Source organism: Polyodon spathula, chromosome 2 (genome assembly GCF_017654505.1).
Source record: "Polyodon spathula isolate WHYD16114869_AA chromosome 2, ASM1765450v1, whole genome shotgun sequence".
Lineage (NCBI taxonomy): Eukaryota > Metazoa > Chordata > Actinopteri > Acipenseriformes > Polyodontidae > Polyodon > Polyodon spathula.
The window spans coordinates 9,754,434-9,771,856 of record NC_054535.1 but is presented as its reverse complement, the minus strand read 5'-3'; the positions used below and the strand labels follow the sequence as shown (position 1 = coordinate 9,771,856).

The 17,423-nt window shown below is 43.4% G+C and overlaps 1 protein-coding gene across 11 annotated transcripts in view; it reads right to left on the bottom strand.

Moving 5' to 3' along the window:
• LOC121329877 (prominin-1-A-like) overlaps positions 1–6,599 on the bottom strand; it is an 80,122-nt gene extending 73,523 nt beyond the window's left edge. For all 11 annotated transcript variants that reach the window (XR_005951818.1, XR_005951820.1, XR_005951819.1 and 8 more), the window contains exon 1: positions 6,482–6,599. The gene's annotated coding sequence lies outside the window, so the exon portion shown is untranslated. The remainder of the gene's footprint in view (positions 1–6,481) is intronic.
• Positions 6,600–17,423: the final 10,824 nt, after the last annotated feature.

The window sequence follows — 17,423 nt, the reverse complement described above, 5'->3', positions numbered from 1 at the left end:
TATTTCCGACACTGAATTCTAAATAAATTAATAGTATTTTTACATTGCACACTGCCATGTATAATACAACAGAAGAAAGTCGGTTCAGTGTGCATTACACAGGGCTGAATCTGTTACTTGTTTTGTTTTAGTTTTTTTTGTTTTGGGGTGGGGGGGGTGTTATGTTGAAATGTTTCCTATGGATAGTTTTTTACCTTCTCCAGGGCCCTGCAGAAATATCCCTGCCCTCCATATCCTCTTGGTGGACCTGCTGACGTGTGAAGCAAGAACAATTGTGCTCCTTCTCGACTATCTGCTTTACAAAATAACACGTACCCACTTGACTTTAAGAATGCATGGTTAAGAGTGTATTATTAGTCTGTTACCATGTATTAGAATGAATAAAATGCTGTACAATACAGTTTAGAAAATATCTGTTTTTTAAAATTAAAGTTTTTTCAAGGCCGGAAGTTGAAAGAAAAAAAAACAAAACAAAAAACACAACATGCACTTTAAGAGGTTGACCTACTCTGCTGTCAATTTCATTAGACTAGGGATAAAGGTGCCGAGAAAGCTGAACCAGAGATAACCCATTAATATATTTTAGTGGCATCTACACCATTTATGAGCCCCTGAAAAGACAAGGCATAGCCCTTTTTATTACTATTCCAATATTTGTAAATTAATTCATCAAAGGCAAGGGACTCCCAGAAGACAGGCCTGTCCATGCAGTCAGGAAGCCCACAAAGCTTGGCCAAGCTATTGTACATCACTTCTGACCTAAAAGACCATCACTTGCAGTTAATTCCCAACACAACCAACTGTGCTCAACCAAGAACAATTTTGTGATGGGATGTATTTTCTTCAGATGACTAATGTCCTGGTCACACAAGCAACTTTTGTAAATCGGCCACAACACGAAACCTTGTGTTGCCTGTGCGTTGCCGTATGTGACAACATGTCAACAAATCGAGCAACACGTTGCTGTACCCAGAATAAAGAATGATTTTGAATTTGGATTTAAGCTTGTAATTGTTCTGCCATCCACGGCTGGGGGGGAAATTAGAATTTTAAAAACAAATAAAAACAAAACAAGCAGTTAGGACTAAAGAACCAGTTTACTGTATGTCTGGACCACACACCATTTAATATGCTCACAAGGAGAGACGCACAAGGTACCTGACTATTAAAAAGGCGACCGCAGTTCTCCTCATAAGGCTTTTGTTTAATGGAAAGGCCAGATTTGGACCCTACTGTTACTAGTCAGAATACAACACGCTCTCGCCTCAAGAACAAGAATGAAGGAATAAGGTGGCTTTTTTGTGTTTCCTTTTTAAAAGGTAAACACACCTTTAGTATAGTTAATCAGTTCTGCTTCTTTGTTTATTTCTCTGAAGTCACAATACACAATTCTTCATTTGTCATTTTTCTCCAAGATTGCAAGATTTTCCCTTTTGGAGCGTTATAGCTTTTCTCCTTGACTCTGTTACTATAGCAACGCGCTCCGATGTTTATTAACTTTCTCAGAGCACATCTAAGAACACTTTCTACTCAAAAACAGCTTTGACAGTTTACATAACAGGAGTGTACTGAAATAAATCATATAGCTGTAAGAGAGAATTTGAGAAGAGTATTTCTTTCTCTCATTACTTTTATTACTAATGATGGTTGGAATTAATGTATAATTACTAACAAAATATACTTACACTTAACAGTTAATATGAGTATGAATGTTAGATTAAGAAAATACTGGAAGAAAAAGGCCCTATGCAGGATGCGCCCTATAGCCTGGAGATCGCTGGTTTGAGTCCAGGTTATGCCATTGGCGATCGTGGCCGGGAGTTCCCAGGGGGCAGCATACAATTGGCAGAACGCCGCCCGGGTGGGGAGGGCTCTGGTCGGCAGGGTAATCCGCATTTCACCACGCACCAGCGACTCCTGTGGCCGACAGTCTGCCTGCAGGTCTGTGGTAGAAGCCACTCAGATCTGTGTTGTCCTCCGGCACTATGGGTCTGGTGGCTTCACTGTAGACCTGCAGTGCAAAAAGACGGCTTGGCAGAACACATTTCGGAGGACGTGTGTGTCTGCCGCCGTGTGAGTCGGCGTGGTAGCTGCATCGGTGAACCGGGATAAAAATAATAATTGGGCATTCCAAATTGGGGACAAAACTGTGGTAAAAATCACTGGTGATGACTAAACTTAAAAAATAAATAAATACATAAATAAATAAATAAATAAATACTGGAAGCATAAGTTGCCTGGAGTTGATAAACAGCTAAACACAGCTGTATCAAGAGAGAACAGACTGCAAGAAGGAGGGGGTGGAGGCTAGTAGATAACAGGAAAGTACTGGCACTAACAGCTTGTGAAGGCTGGCGTGACAAAAGGCACTAACAGTTTGCAGTGCGGATACTGTTGTTGTTTTGCACGCATGTATAAAAAAGTTTGGTGAACTCTGCTGTGTTCGAGAATGACGAAGTTCACTCCAACACTGTAACCTTGTTCTTGTGTGATTACAATACAGAAACCTCTGGTTTTGAAACTGGAACTTGGTGTGTGACATATCTCTTTTTTTTACATAGCATTTTGACAAAGCCATATAAACTAGCATTCTTCTTATTTAAATAAAAAAAAAAGCAAAAAACTAAATTTTAAACTGTATGGGCCACATATGCACAGAGATGAGTATAAGAGTATAAGAAACCCACAAAGAGTGATATCTATGATTTCTGGCACACAGTCCAGAAACGTTGGAATCTATTAAGAATTGAATAGGCCATAAAACTTAACTTGACCCACAAACGAAGGTGCGCAGTTAGCCTGAGCTCAAGGCATGCCATTCACAAAACAGTCAGAGAGGAGGGTTGAACATTATATAAAACTAAGATATTTTAACAGAGACAAGAAAATTGCATAGTTTGTATATCGCTATTAAAAGTTGGACGAAGACATTACAAAGTTAAGCAGACGACTAGTAGTTTACATTTTTACTACAACTGTCAGTCAAGCCTCAAAGTTTAAATGTGGCCATGAAGTTCTCAATTACGGACAGGCTAAGAAAAAAACCCAACACTTTAAAGCAGCTGACACACAAGCTCATTTACTTTGCACTGGACATTCACATTCCACTAATTCAGCTGATGAGCAGTGAATTTGAAAACATTATTCTGCAGTATCACCATATGTACAGTAGCGGGGTCGTACAATTTACACAAATAGGGTTTGCAGGAGGCAACTTTAGTTACAATGCCTAAAGGCTCAGCCTTGCAATCCCTCTGTCACTGTGAACTAGCCAGGCATTAAATAGATAAAACAGGCAGTAGTTTTTGGTTTTTGCATACAGCTTGTATAAAACCCATGACTCTGTCACATATTTTAAACTCTCAAAAGACTATTAGCTCCTCCTACACCTGAAACATCAGGACTGACATGTTTTAACATTGAGGAAGTTTACTGATTATTAACTGGTTATTATGCCATTAATAGAAAAAATTAATTAAGGTCATCTCATTAATACAACAGTGGTATGATGTAAAAGTACATACCTCTACAAACTTTAACTTTTAAATTACTACAAGCTATTTTTGTCTACTAAAGGACAAACAGCAATTTTACATCCTGGAAACGATACACGAGACACAAGGGTAAGTGGAGCTCCAGCCATTGCTGTCACACAATGGTCCCACTCATTTCACTCTGGGAACTTGAGAGAGAACAATATAAGTTTTCCACAACCCAGAGGGAAATGATAGTTCCATAATTTCCATTGTTTAGTTCTAATTTAACTTAACATTCCTCCCCAAATAGAGTTTACAGGATTTCAAATGGATACATTTATAAAGTAAATGGGCTTTTATTTGCTTATTCAGTGGTTATGCCCTGGTCCACAGGTCCTACTACAACAGTCAATTAGAAAACAATAGGGCATTTTAAAATCCAAACATTATTCTAATGTTTTCTAAGGATGAAGGTACTTTCATTTAGAATCCCCGGTCAAGGGAGTTAATACTGTAGATTACATACTGCATAACTTTGCTAGTACTTAGGGTGTGGTGAATTTTCTTTTTTTTATAATATATAATATATATATATATATATATATATATATATATATATATATATATATATATATATATAATTCATTGCTGCTCTCACATGTAATTATTTACTGTATTCTCTATGTTTTGGTCTTACTTGATTTTGATCTTTTGCTACTGATTTTTACAACTTCTCTTATCTGTAATGTGACAGTATATGTGACACATTGTACTGTGATATTTTGTAACAATTATAAGTCACCCTGGATAAGGGTGTCTGCTAATAAATAAATAAATAAATAAAGTGTCACTCCACATAAAAGCCAACCGTGAGACGGATAATGAAATATATAAAGCAGCAGCACAATTGTAGTAGCTCATGTGTTTGGTTGTAAAGGTCCCCAGTTAAAATATGTATACATGCCTCTAGTTTCAGGATGCTTAAAGATCCCCAGATCCTGAGTGATCAAGTCAATTGATCATCAGAAAACGACTGAGTACGAACAGCCAATCAGCTTCCAGATTTAGCGGGCTTCTATTTTGTATAGATGCCCGCTGGAACTTTGAAATGCTTAACTGTGAATTATATTCTTACATTAATTACATTGTAATCTACAACTAATCTGACAACATAAAATACTACTTAAACATACTGTAGTGTGCACGGGGGAAGGCAGCAGCAGGGCTGGTAGGTGATGTAATCACATACAAAGACATAAACCCAACAAACGCTCCTTGGGGTATTGGCGCTATGCTGGAGTGCGAGAGGTCCCAGGTTCATACCCGCCCTCAGCCTGTGTGTGGATTGCCTTGCCCTGTTTGATGCGCCTGCCTCCGTTAACCTATTTCGCTACAATGCTTTCTGAAGCTGGTCTGGACACAAGGGAAATCATGTCTGTGACAGGACATCGTAATGAAGGCTCAATTCGCAGCTACTGGACAGCAAATCAACAGGGCAGACACGATTGGTCCACAATTCTGTCATCGGCCGGATCCAAACATCATCCCTCAAATCTAGCCAGTCAAACTGCCAACCCTGTTTCAGTTCTTTCCGCACCAGCCAATCCACTCCCTGCCTGCTTGAATGATGCCCCGCCTCCAACAACAAGTTTCGAGTCAGGCTAAATACTACACGGACTATTCAACAATTGTATATGTCCAGATAAATTATAGTAAGAAAGGGTAAGACCCCAGTAGATGTGTTAGCAATAAAAACTTTTAATAACGTTTTCTCTACGTGTATGTCGTTTTTCTTTTCCTCCGCGGAATGTTACCTGGCACAATATCAGTTCAAGGTAAATATAGGTTTTAAAGTTTTTTAAGATAAAACAAATAAATACATCGTTTTCTAATAGCGATACAGTCCTCTCGATGCGGGCTCTATCGTGTGGTAAATTACCTTGACTTTCGTTAGCGCCCTTGCCAGTGGCTCGTAACACTTAACTCCGGTCGCAGTCATCTGCCACAGGGTAGAGCCGGCATAACGGGCTCTACCGCTTAAATGAAGCACATCTGCTAATTCTGCAATTAGGCCTAACTGAAATCTGTATCTTAATAAACAGTTTTTAAATGCATTATTCATTATAGCAACATACAGTAACAACATTTTAATTGAAAACAAATTACCAAAGAAACTTTGTTTTGCAGAAGTTGATTATTTTCTCTGCCGATACACTTTGATCCTTTCATTTCACTTAGTCGGCTCCGTTGTGAAGCAGTTAGTTTATGAAGTAAAAGCTACAGCACAATGTAAAATGAATGTTTTAAATTGTCCGGTAGTACTAAAAACTTATAAAACTCACTAAAAACATTCTGACTTATCAACCAAGCCAAAACGAGAAAGACTTCTAGCCCAAACATTTGTGACAGACGCTTCTTTTTAGAACATATCTCAACATTATTTGTAGTTATGGATCATTTAAAACATCTATGCATGTAACCCCATTGTCCGTAAACCACAGTAGCAGTCGGGGGCGGGGGTCGAGTCCGAGTAGCTTATGCAGCGGACCTTCTCAATGTAATAAACACACATTCCCTAAGTTTTTCAAGAATAAAAAAATTATGATGTCTATGTATACACGTATGTTACCTGATTTAAATGTCCGGGAACGGCGGTAAAAGGCGCATACATAAAATGCTTACATAAAAATTGGTCATTTTTATAATAAACCAACCAAGTCGTTTCTTCGTCACAATCCCCGTTGTGTTCTGTGCAGTACACTTGGGTTTAGGGCAGTGTTATCTAAATCATGCACATTCAGATTACAGTACTCAGAGATTGTTTCGTTACCATACAACTCTCTCCATTCCTCAATAGTCTATCTAGCCTACCCTTAATGTGTAAAAACGACATGCTTTTGTGCAAATGTTTAATCTCTACAATAAAAGTAGTCTAGTACAAAGAAAAGCTATCTCACATTTTCAAAGCCCTCAAAAGATAAACAATAATAATAATAGCTACTTACATCTCTTCTTCTTTTAGCTCGACGCGTTACAAACGAAATAAGTTTTAGTAGCAAGTAAATGAATACCGTTAGCTTATCTCCCACTCTTGCCACTCTGAGAAAATGTTTTCTGTCAACGTCCCGGCCAAACTCTCAGGAATCACATCTCCGTTTCACAGCCAATAAACCCTCTCTACGTCACCGCACCCCCATGTATTCACAAAGGGAGCTCTTGGGTCATTATCAGTATATTGCACCTGCTGTTTTTTGCACGGAGCGTTTTTGAGATCCCTTTGAGACTTGGTGAGAAACTCTTGGATCCATTGTTAGTGCTGGCAAAAGCAGAATTATTTTTTTGAGTAAATACACTAAGCATCAACATCCTTGTCGCATAACAGATGTTATTTTGTTGTTTGTTTTTGTTTTCGCAGTGTACAGTAGCATACTCAAGTGGTTATTTATTTCTCACTACGTCTTTGCTCCAGCCTAACCCGTCCCCGAGGCTAAATGTTAGGGCAAAACGTTTAAATAACTTATTTCAAAAAGTTGTTCCAGTTGATTTGATGTATATAAAGGGATATTCGCCAATGATGTGCGGGTTTGTTTGGTCGTAAATAAGCAGTGTCATCTATCAAGGACGTGTTGCTTCTCTGATACGGTGCATTTTAGGACTTGTTTTCTGTGGACTGCTTTGTTTTACGCAGGGCAAATTTAGACTAATAATAATAATACTAATAATAATAATACTGATAATAATAATAATAATTATTATTATTATTATTATTATTATTTATTATTATTATTATTATTATTATTATTATTAGCGCATATTCATCAACAGCACATATCAAAAGGATTTGAAATACACAGTGATATTAAAAATGAACAGGAAGCAGGTTACACATTAAAACAAGGACACACAAGTTTAGCCCAGAAACAGAGGACACACAGCACCAGTACTGTACAACACACAAACAACCAGCCCTACACAGACTCAAATGCCATTTTAAAAACATGTGTTTTTAGTCGCTTTTTCAAAATATCAACAGTATTTGAATCTTTTATTTTCTGTGGGTGAGCATGCAAGAGCTTGGGTGCATAGCAACTGAAGGCCCTCTCTCCCATAGACCGAAGCATAGATTTTGGCACTGTTAAGACATCTGCAGATCTCAGGTTTCGTACAGGAGAATATACTGTTAACAAATCAGAGATATAGCTGCACTGTATTTTATTTTAAAAATAATGCATTATGCCCCATGGTCCATTCTAAAAATAAATTAAAAAATATATTGTAGCTATCCATGCAATTATGTTTTGTACTGCGTTTGTGTACTTTAACTTTAATGCATTGTGTTCCCTTACCGCTCTGTACTTCCCGCGTTTGCTTGTATAACCCTAACTCAGTGTCTATGTGTAAATGTAACCTGTGCCTGTGTCCCCCCTGTAATTGGCTGTTGTCTGTCTGTGCCTATTGGTCCTGGTGTGCGGCTGAGGACTAATAGGATGTGTTTAAAGCTCCTGCACCTGATTAACATAAAGGGGCGGAGCTATGCTGTAAAAGCGGCACTGTGCTGCCAACTGTGTGTTGCTGCTTTGTAGTAGTCAGAACAGTCGTCTCCGAGTGCTAGACAGCTAGAGATTAGCGTCCCGAAATAAAGGTTTTGGAACTGATTTCAGTGTGTTGCCTCCCTTCTTCCCTGCCTGTCTGCTCAGAACGCTACACTGGTGTCAGAACGGGATCAAGACTGGACCACCCGAGCGTCGAGCAGGAGTGGCTAGGCGATGGAGAGACGAGCGGCAAGATGGAGCAACTGTCCTGATATATCCAGGAATGCGAGGCGGAACAACTGTCCTGACATATCCAGGAATGCAAGGTGGAGGAACTGTCCTGATATATCCAGGAATGCAAGGTGGAGCAACTGTCCTGATATATCCAGGAACGCAAGTGCCCAGCTGGAAGGACAACCCAAGAGCCATGCTGGGAGGCAGTGGTCGCCGGCAGCAGAGATCATGGGTCCCAGCTGGGTTCCACTGAACGCCGTGCCGGAGGCCTGCAATCACACAAGAACGCCGACCGATTGACTGGATGGCAGTACTGAAGGACGGCGGGCCGTAAAGCTGCACAGCTTTTATGGCACAACAAGCTGGGAAGCCTTCCACACGGAGCTAATCAGGCTGGGGAAGCAGCGCTGAGAGGGGAGACCCAGATGGTGCTGCTGAACCTGACCGAGGAAGAGATGAGAAACTACCACACCCTGATGGCCACCTTCCAACGCCAGTTCGACAACACAGGGGAACCAGGGGAGATGGCAGGGGAGTCCCTGGCCCGATTAGCCACAGACTTGGAGAGGAAAGTCCGGCAGGTAGAAGGGGAAGAGGCCCACGTCTCCAACCCCAAACAAACCGCCAGCACATCTGTCATCGTAGGGAGAAATAGTATCTCCATCTGAACTGCAGGAGTGAGAAAGCGGCAACAGACACCAGCATCAACCACCAGACCTCAGCAGGCGTCAGCCCTTTCAAGGGCTACTGCAACAGACAGGGGCAGAGCGAGAGAGAGAGGCCGCCGATCCCAGCATCAACCCCTAGATCCCAGCCAGCGTGAGCTCTTTTGAGAGCACCCCGAACGGCCTGCACCAAGAGCAGGAAGCCACTTCGCTGAGGTGATGGAGAGAGTGTACCAGCGCAGCAAGCAGGGACTCCAGGAACAAGAGAGCAGTCAACTCCGCGCCTTACGCAAGAGTTTGAGCACCCCTTTCGGTCAGGCCAGAGGATGGGTGGGAATGGTCAAGCATCAAATCAATACTGGACAATCCCCACCCAGTCGAGAACCACCCCACTTCTCTGCCCCTGTTCAGGTGCAAGGCAGCTGCAGAGATCATTGAGGAGATGTGAGATGCTGGGGTGATTGAGCCGTCCAACAGCCCCTGGGCTGCGCCCGTGTTACTAGTGAACAAGAAAGACAGAAGCCTGCGATTCTATGTTGACTACCGCTGACTAAATGCAGTCCTACCCACTCCCTCGCATCGACAAGTCACTGGACTTCATCACTGGGCCCTCCTGGTTCAGCTCCCTAGACCTGTGGAGCGGCTATTGGCAAGTGGAGCTCACCCCTGATGCAAAACCAAAGACAGCATTCTCCACCGGATAGGGCCTCTGGCAATTCAACATCATGCCGTTCGGACTGCAATACCTGGGCCACGTTTGAGCAGCTGATGGAGAAGGTGCTGGACGGCATCCCCAGACAGGCATGTGTGGTGTACCTGGATGACCTGCTGGTACAAGGACCGACCTTCTCAGAGGCCCTGCTATACCTGCGACAGGTGCTGCAGAGCATCCAGGCTGCCGGGCTGCGACTGCACCCAGACAAGTACCACCTGTTCAGGCGCAAGGCCACCTTCCTCGGCCACCAGGTCAGCGAAGAAGGCATCGCCACCGACCCAGGGAAAATGTCTGTCATGCAGCAGTGGCCCATCCCAGCCAACACAAGGCAAATCCACAACTTCCTGGGCCTTGCATCCTATTACAGGAAGTTTGTGCAAGGATTCGCCACCATCGCCAGCCCCCCTCATCACTTTCCAAAGTGGAGCGTAATTACTGTGTGACCCAGAGGGAGCTATTGGCAGTAGTAAAAGCCATCTACTTAAGAACATAAGAACATAAGAACATAAGAAAGTTTACAAACGAGAGGAGGCCATTCGGCCCATCTTGCTCGTTTGGTTGTTAGTAGCTTATTGATCCCAAAATCTCATCAAGCAGCTTCTTGAAGGATCCCAGGGTGTCAGCTTCAACAACATTACTGGGGAGTTGATTCCAGACCCTCACAATTCTCTGTGTAAAAAAGTGCCTCCTATTTTCTGTTCTGAATGCCCCTTTGTCTAAACTCCATTTGTGACCCCTGGTCCTTGTTTCTTTTTTCAGGCTGAAAAAGTCCCTTGGGTCGACACTGTCAATACCTTTTAGAATTTTGAATGTTTGAATTAGGTCACCACATAGTCTTCTTTGTTCAAGACTGAACAGATTCAATTCTTTTAGCCTGTCTGCATATGACATGCCTTTTAAGCCCGGAATAATTCTGGTCACTCTTTCTAGAGCAGCAATATCTTTTTTATAGCGAGGTGACCAGAACTGCACACAATATTCAAGATGAGGTCTTACTAGTGCATTGTACAGTTTTAACATTACTTCCCTTGATTTAAATTCAACACTTTTCATAATGTATCCGAGCATCTTGTTGGCCTTTTTTATAGCTTCCCAACATTGTCTAGATGAAGACATTTCTGAGTCAACAAAAACTCCTAGGTCTTTTTCATAGATTCCTTCTCCAATTTCAGTATCTCCCATATGATATTTATAATGTACATTTTTATTTCCTGCGTGCAGTACCTTACACTTTTCTCTATTAAATGTCATTTGCCATGTGTCTGCCCAGTTCTGAATCTTGTCTAGATCATTTTGAATGACCTTTGCTGCTGCAACAGTGTTTGCCACTCCTTCTACTTTTGTGTCATCTGCAAATTTAACAAGTTTGCTTACTATACCAGAATCTAAATCATTAATGTAGATTAGGAATAGCAGAGGACCTAATACTGATCCCTGTGGTACACCGCTGGTTACCACACTCCATTCTGAGGTTTTTCCTCTAATCAGTACTTTCTGTTTTCTACATGTTAACCACTCCCTAATCCATGTACATGTGTTTCCTTGAATCCCAACCACGTTCAGTTTGAGAATTAATCTTTTGTACGGGACTTTGAAATCTAAATAAACCATGTCATATGCTTTGCAATTATCCATTATCGATGTTGCATCCTCAAAAAAATCAAGCAAGTTAGTTAGACACGATCTCCCTTTCCTAAAACGATGTTGACTGTCTCCCAGGACCCTGTTACCATATAGGTAATTTTCCATTTTGGATCTTATTATAGTTTCCATAAGTTTGCATATAATAGAAGTCAGGCTTACTGGTCTGTAGTTACCTGGTTCAGTTTTGTTTCCCTTTTTGTGGATCGGTATTACGTTTGCAATTTTCCAGTCTGTCGGTACCACTTCTGTAGTCGTCGGTTTCTGCACCGCACTAATCACACCGTGCTGCAGTGGTTGCTTCGTTTCAGGGAACCCGAAGGACAGGTAGCTCGAGATGACCGGAGCATCTGACACTGGCCAGGAGTGAAGTACAGGAATTCTGACTCTGTCCAGGCGACCGTGCAGTGAGGTGGGGTGTGGATACTGGGACCGCCAGGAAGCCAGGGAGAGAGAGGCATTGGAGGAGGAAGTGGACAGGGTGACATTGAGAGAGGTGCAGCCCCTGTCTCCCGTTGAGTGGCAGGAGCAGCAGAGCAGGACCCAGAGCTCAGTCTACTCCTACAATGGAAAGAGGAGGACCGGCGACCTGACTGCGCTGAAGTAGCCCCGCTCTCGCAGACGGTGAAAGCATTGTGGTCACAGTGGGCCGCCTTGGAGCTTCCAGCACCACCGATGGCAAGTTCCGTCCACCGGAGAGCCCCGCCTGCAACTAGTGGTGCCTGCTTCGCTCAGCCATGCTGTACTCCAGGATAACCACAGTGCGCCAAGGGCAGGGCATTTCGGCATTTCCAAGACGCTGGCGCGCCTCCGCGACCAGTACTACTGCTCCTGTATTGTGTTCCCTTTCCGCTCTGAATTTCCCACTGTTTGCTTGTGTAACTCTGTCTCTGTGTCTATGTGTAAATGTAACCTGTGTGTGTGGTGCTGTTTTTTGTCTGTGCTCATTGGTCCTGGTGTGCGACTGAGGACGAATGGGATGTGTTTAAAGCTCCGGCACCCTATTGACATAAAAGGGCGCTGTGCCGCCAATTGTTTGTTGTTGTTGCTGTCCTGATTTGGTTGTGTTCCACAAAGCAGTGAAACAGTCAGAGCAGTGGTCTCTGAGTGGGTGCTAGAAATTAGCGTCCCAAAATAAAAGATTTGGAACTGATTTCAGCATGTTGTCTCCCTTCTTCCCTGCCTGCCTGCGCAGAACGCTACGTTATTTTGGAAAAAGTAAATGCGAACACACACAAGTAGGGCTTGAAGTTTTTAGGTTTTATTTTATTCCTGTGATGTACCTTTAACAAGCATAACAAAGCATTTTGGGATACTGGAGGATACACAAAAAATGTAGTTTGGTATTAGAGCATCCACACAAACCGCATCGACTGATGCAACCTAATTTAGAACCGGACTCGAGACAGCCCCCTGACATGGTCTTGAATACAATACTAAACGATAAGTAGTGTAAAGGCTAACCGTATTAAGCGCTTTTAAGTCAGTTTAAAGGCATAGTGTGGACAGAGTCTAAGTTTACCATGGTGTATATAAACTGTTTGATGTATGCTTTTCCTATGCACGCGGTTCACTTAAAGGCTTTACTGGGTTAACAATGTATGCAGGGTTTTTAGGATGCTTTTGTAAATGTGTTAATCCTTTACCTTGGCAAAAACATATAGGGTACATGTAACCACTTTTCTGTAAAGGCTTATCTCAAACTGACCACATTGAATTGGCATGTTTATGGCATAACCAGGAGAAGTTAATTAAAGAAAACAAGAAAATTAGGGGCCCCTTAAGGTCACTTGTACAGCAATTCTTTATATTTGAGATCTGTTTTCAGGGCTTATATACAAAAGCCATTTTGTAATATTTGTTTTTCATTGATTGCTTTATATATAAACTGAGTGTACAAAACATTAGTAACACCTTCCTAATATTGAGTTGCACCCCCTTTTGCCCTCAAACAGCTTCAATTCGTCGGGGCATGGACTCTACAAGGTGTCGAAAGCGTTCCACAGGGATGCTGGCCCATGTTGACTCCAATGCTTCCCACAGTTGTGTCAAGTTGGCTGGTAGTGGATCTCTACTCCGAATAGCTTGTTCCATCTGAGCCCACAGATGCTCAATTGGATTAAGATCTGGTGACTTGGCAGGCCACTGCAGTAAGCTGAATTCACTGTCATGTTTGTGGAACCATTCTTGGACAATCCTAGCCTAGGGGCATGGGGCATTATCTTGCTGAAAAAATCCATTAGCAGATGGATACACTGCTGCCATGAAGGGATGCTCGTGATTGGCAATGATGTGCAGATATCCTGTGGCATTCAAACATTGCTCCACTTTTATCAAGGGGCCCAATGTGTGCCATGAAAACACACCCCACACCACCACCACCAGCCCGCAATGTTGACACATGGCATGATGGATGCATGTACTCATGTGGTTTTCTCCATACCCTAGACCTCCCATCAGCAAGAAACAGCAGGAACTGGGATTCATCAGACCAGACAATGGTTTTCCAATCTTTCAGTGTCCAGTGGTTTTGTTCCTTAGCCCACTGCAACCGCAGTTTCTTGTGTTTTGCTGAAAGAGGTGGAACTCTGTTAGGTCGTCGGCTGAGGTACCCTATTCATGTCAAGGTATGATGAGTTGTGCATTCTTTTATGGGTCTTTCAGCTCCAGTGTTGTACTGGACTGTCAGTTGACTAACTGTAGCCTGTCTGTTGCTCTGTACAATTCGTGTCAGCCTTCTTTGGCCTCTTTCATCAATGAGCCATTTTCGACCACTGGCCTACTGTTGACTCGATGTCCTTTGGGTGGTTGACCATTTTTGATACACACAAGAAACTGCTGAATGTGAAAAACCCAGCAGCGTTGCAGTTCTTGACACACTCAAACCGGCGCGCCTGGCACCTACTACCATACCCCATTCAAAAGGAACTTAAATATTTTGTCTTGCCCATTTACCCTCTGAATGGCGCACACACACACACAATCTATGTCTCAATTGTGTCAAGGCTTAAAAATCCTTCTTTAACCCCTCTCCCCTTCATCTACACTGATTGAAGTGTATTTAAGAGGTTACATCAAAAAGGGATCATAGCTTTCACCTGGATTCACCTCGTCAACTATTTCATGGAAAGAGCAGGTGTTCCTAATGTTTTGTACACTCAGTGTGTGTGTGTGTAATATATATATATATATATTATACACACACATACATATATTAATTATTCTAGGAAGATAACATTTTGACACCAGTAGTTTTCATTATTCATTCGTTCACCGCACCAGTCCCCTCTAATTGAGGCAGAGCTGCACCAGTCCCCTGTAATAAGGGTAGACTACACGCCGCTCCCACCTCCGTCGCCAGGAGACTACACGCCACTCCCACCTCCGCCGCCAGGAGACTACATGCCTCCACCACCTCCACCAGCAGGAGCAGAGCAGCAGGAGCTGCATCTTCCTCCGCCACCTCCACCGGCAGGAGCAGAGCAACAGGAGCTGCCTGCCTCCACCACTCCACCAGCAGAGGGTGAATGCCTGCTGGGTCCCTGTCCACCAGCAGAGGGTGAATGCCTGCTGGGTCCCTGTCCACCAGCAGAGGGTGAGTGCCTGCTGGTTTCACTTCTCCCACCAGCAAAGGATGAATGCCTGCTGGTATCACCTCCATCACCATCAGGGGGAGAGGAGCAGGAGCTGCCTCTCCCTGTACAAGAAACAGTACCAGGACTTGATGCTGGCATTCCTCAGCAGTCACTGCATAGTTTGCTGAGGGGAGCACAGCGGAAAACAGCCCGGCCGCAGTGGCTATGAAGAGGGCCAACATCCGCACACCAGCTTGTCCTGAATGCCCGCCTGGCATCGCCTGGGTTTGCCCGCCGCTCCGCGTCGCCTGGGGTTGCCTGTCTCCGCATCGCCTGGGGCTGCCCCTCACAGCAGGAAGTACTGTGGCTGGACTGCTTTGCCTGGGGTTGCCAGCCGCTCCGCATCGCCTGGGGCTGCCCCTCACAGCAGGAAGTACTGTGGCTGGAACCCCAAGGGGAGCTGCTGGCCACAAAGAAGGGGGAGGAGGTCTGGAGACCACCAACCCCAGCCAAAGGGGAGCTGCTGGCCACAAAGAAGGGGGAGGAGGTCTGGAGACCACCAACCCCAGCAGCAGTTTCGCTACCGGAGATCGGAGGGGAGGTCCGGAGACCTGCTCCCACTGCAGCTTCTTCGCTGCCAGAGATCGTGGGGGAGGTCAGAAGACCTGCTCCCACTGCAGCTTCTTCGCTGCCAGAAGTACTGTGGTCGGAGCCCCACCAAGGGGAGCTGCCGGCTCCGAAGAAGGACAGAGGTCAGGAGACCACCCCCCAAGCAGCCTTTCTGCTACCAGGACTACCCTGGCAGGAGTATGCATTGCTGCTGACCGCCTTACAACCTATGGGTCCCTTGAAGCCTCCGGTCCTGGCCCAGGACTTTGTGTTGGACTTTTGGGCTTTTAAGGGGGAAGGTGGCCATTGAGGCCTTGTGTGCTTTGCACAGGGGGGCATATGGGATATAGGATATAGGATATAAACGGATCTGTGTAACACAAGTGTTTAAAATGTACATTTGTATTTAGGCACGAGGATTGCACAGCACTTCACGTGCAAGTAAAAAGTAATATGTGAGCACGGGGAATTGCACTTTATTAATTCACATGCAGTTGTACCGAGACTCCAATTGAATGATTGATCGAGTCTTGGTACAGCTGCATAAAAGCAGCATGTTTTCACCCGCTCGGGGTTGGGTGTTCGGTGAGTAGGGAACAGGAGAGAGAGGAAGAGTAATAGAGCTTATTATCAATTGTTATTGCGTGCTGGTGGGACCAGCACGATTCTTGTTAGTCTGTCTATCTGCTCACCGTGTTTGTCTAGTATTGTCCATTTTGTGTGTCTATTTATTTTGGCGTAAATTGCCGTGTCCTGCCTTTTGTCTGTTTAAAACCCTTTTATTTGCAATAAACCGGCACAAGCAAGCGTCTTCATCATTTCACTTCACTGTCCTGTTTTTGTGTTCATTCCTCCTGGTTCTGACGTCACCCACTCGGCCGTCTTTGTGACAATACTATACTTACATTTGCAATGTAGAATCATGTCTAGAGCATGTATGGGTTCCTATATGGGTTATAGTCACCATGATCCTATCTGCCTTCTCTAAGCAATAGGAAGTGATAATAGTCTACTTGAACTCATTTTTATTTTTAAAATAAGTTTAGGTAAAGCTGTCAGCTGTACACTTGACCTTCACATAGTCCAAATGTTATTGTCACAAACAATTTTTGATACAGCTGACTGTTCCCTGTAATTATTTAGCCACTGTTGACTTTAGATGTAATTCCAGGAAACACAGTATCCAGGAGAGGTGCCCCATCCAGTGGCAAAAGCTTGGAATTTCAGGCAAAAAAATAAATTAAAAAAAGGCACGTTTCTGGACACTAAAACTTTCAGAGAGGTCACAGGAAAGAACATTATCTGCTTCATTTCATGGCAGTCATTACTTCCCATAGGCCTCTACTATTATACAAAATTTCATGAGTCTACTGCATTGTACCATTGATATATACTGCAACATGTGCACATTGATCAATGCTGAAGACCTACAGTCCTACAGCAGCCATTTTTTTTTTACTTTAGAAACTGAGCAAGCGTACAAGACAAGCATACTTAGATCATTTATACCAATTGCCACTTTAATCGGATGAGTGGTTTCAGAGAAGTTGTTTGAATATTTGCGAGGAATCGAAAACGGCTAAATATTTGTGATCAATTGAATGTAGCCGACAAACCAGTTGAGCAAATCGACACCTCTTTCAACAGCTACCAGTCTACGTCACAAGGGCACTATGTGCAGCAAGTATCAGATATGTGCCATAAGTGGTTTTTGAGATATAGATGTTTTAAAGTTTTCCAATATGGTTGCCAAACCATGTGTCCAAGTACCTCAGAATTGTAGTGTTGGCAACTACCCATAGGCATCTGCCAACCTACAGGTTTTCGTGAGTTTTTAAGCAACTTTGGTGGAAGGAAAAATAATAACCAGTAACTTTACGGCTTCCGGTACCAGTACCAAACACTTTAGCAAGTAGTGCAGAATGCCAGTACCAAACACTTTAGCAAATAGTGCAGAATGCGTGCATGGGTTACTA